A 2984-nucleotide genomic window follows, 5' to 3' on the forward strand; every position below is an offset into this window, starting at 1 on the left:
CATTCATTCATTCAACTAAGCTACAATAATGCAGACAATGTTGTAACGTTTACTTTTTTTGTTACTGACGTTTCCATGTGTTACGGAAGCTTCACCCGTCATAATGTAAACAAGCTAAGTCATATAAGCAGGAGAGGCCGGATATGCTTTTTCTAAATCGGACATTATTCATATTTAATGCATGTGTCATTACTCGAAAATCAAACACCCCTGTCTAAACACCCCATAGCTCAGAATTAAAAGCACAGCATTTTAGTCTGGCACGATAGCTTATATTAGAATTTATAATTTTTATGTTCAGCCTGATAAGCCAAAACGATTGTTCTTGTTATTTGTCATTTATTTCTCGACACCTCGATTATATGTCTCATATTTTATGTTCTATATTTATCTCTTTATACAAAAAATATAACCTCATTGTTATTGTACCAATGTCTTTGTCATTTTGTAAGGGAACGTATAATCTAATTAATTAGATAGTGCGAAAACACGTAAAACAATGTGGGCGGATCAGTGCGGCGCAGATGGTTCCCCGATTCCACCTGCCGTATACTCGACTCTAAAACGTGCACGTCCTCACGTGTCCCGAGCCGTGCACCCGCACCTCGCTCAACAGAAATCCGACTTTAGCAGAACAGTAACGACTCCATGCCAAGTCCAGGTTTAATGGAAAACCATGGAAATAACAAAAGTTGCGCAAATATGCAGTTCAACAGAAAGACCATTTCGCGTTATGTACAGAAATTTTGTTTTTGGATTTGCCAATATAACGTTCGGTGGTTTTGACTTCGTTGATATATCGAAGGAAAAGATTAATATTTGGCGGGGGTGTTGATGAAACTTTGGAACGGTAAATTAAGAATCGCGCACACATAAGAGAACAGTTTGCAAATACGTTCATTTTTCCTTCAGTGTACGGTAAACCAAATAACTTTTCAACTGAGTTAATTGTGTGTTTAGACGGGTCACAGATTTAAGCCAGGTTTCTACATTACTCCAAATATGACTTGATGAACAGCGGTTTGTTGCGAAACTTTATTTGCTTTTGTAGTCTTGTGTAGAAGTGGTGTGTAGAAGGTAGTCGGCTTGTCGAGCATTAAACTTTTCTTGCAGGTTTCCAAGCAGCATCAGAGTGTTTTAAATGGAATAACAGAGGTTAACGCTTTATTCCTTGGGGTGAGATTCGAGGAGTTGTGATAGACGGATTCAGGAACTTCGATAGATTGCGCATCCAGATGGCTGTCATATAGGCTTCAACGTCAATCATGCGTATACCACTTTTGGCAGAGTCGTTGCACAGTACATTTCTACCAACTTTTTTCCATCGAGAATTCCACAGGAAACGAAATAGCATTGTATCCACCGTTGTAAAACAGCTTTTTGAATAGATGATGGGCAGTACACCAACTTTGTACGACAGGACGGGGACAACAAGGCTTTTTATGAGTGTAACCTTTCCATAAAGGGTGAGACTTCTACCGGGCCAAATATTTAGAACTACTTTTATTGTTTCGAGTAGCGGAGGAATGTTCAGTAGATAAAGTTCTTTTGTACTGGTTGGTCGGTATGCGTACTCCGAGGTATGTGATGTAGTCTTGGGGCCACTGTAGACCCATATGTTCGTACGGGCGTATTCTCGATGTTCGCAGACTTCCTAAATTGAACACATGTGATTTCTTCATGTTGATCGTGCAGCTTGATATCGCACCGAATGCGTGTAACAATGTGAACAGAGAGTCGAAGCTATGTTGCTTCCCGTCCAGAAATAGCATTGTGTCGTCAGCAAGCCGAGAGACTTTTAGAGGATGTCCGTGTACGTCGATTCCACCGATCCGAGTCTCATTTTTTATCATTTATCAACCGTGCAAGGCACTCGATGCCCAACAGGAATAACGAGGGGGATAGAGGGTCGCCTTGTCGAACACCTCTACTTATGTCAAAAGTTCCTGATAAATATTTATTGTTGCTTATTCGACATCTTGAGTTTTGATAAAGCTCCTTTATCATTGCTGTTATACGATGTCGAAATCCAAAAGCCGTAAGAGGAGCGTGGTGTTCAGCTTCCAGTAACCCGGTTCGTGGTTTTGGCCGATCAGACTAACCTCGAGCAGGATTGCGGAATGAGCAGGATTGCGGAACCTCCACGGGTTCTGAGTTACTTGCGTACTGTAGGTTTCATGGAGAAACAGTATATCCACCTTTTTTCCGTTTAAAGAAGTTAAATATTGCTTTCCGTTTTAGTTTATCGTGTAGCCCAGCACATACGTTTTGTGAAAATAACTTTAGGATCATTAGGATTTTGAGTGCAGTGGGAGTCTGTCGGTTGTTCAAATTCAAATCCGCATTTGCATTTGTGTCGTTCGTTAGAGCTGGTTTAACAATACCGCAACTACATACTACATTTTATACAGCCGGACAGCCTTGATGCGGCCATGTTTTGACAATTTGTCCGTCAGTTCAATGGCTCCTGCTCTATCCTTACAATTAAGTAAAATCCACAAAATTACCTTTTCTGCTTGCAATACCAACAAGCTTTTCGAGTGCGAAATCAACTTCCTTAAATAGCTTACAGAACTCTTTCTCTGCCATTACATTTATCGTTCTTACTGCCAAACATTCAGGTCTTCTCATCAGAGAGGGCGCGGGCAGAAACTTTTGCAGCGTATAACTAGACTGAGGCATTGCGACCGTTCAGTCCAAACGCCAAAACTAGCATGCCAAGTCCAGGTTACAACTCAGTTTATTCGACAAAATGACAACGACACCACGCTACAGATAACAATGCGAACAGCAAGTCCTACAGGACCCAACTGACTGCCCTGGCTCCGACTTCCTCCACATACAGCACTCGCAGGGCTTATATAAACGATGGAAATTTAAAATTCGAGAAGTAGTAAAGAGAAAAATTATACACGCGAAGAACATTATACAGCAAGGCAGAGTTTCTCTGCATTGTCACAAGGCAAAGTCTCCCAGTATTGTTG

The sequence above is a fragment of the Ciona intestinalis genome, chromosome 12, assembly GCF_000224145.3.
Source record: "Ciona intestinalis chromosome 12, KH, whole genome shotgun sequence".
NCBI lineage: Eukaryota > Metazoa > Chordata > Ascidiacea > Phlebobranchia > Cionidae > Ciona > Ciona intestinalis.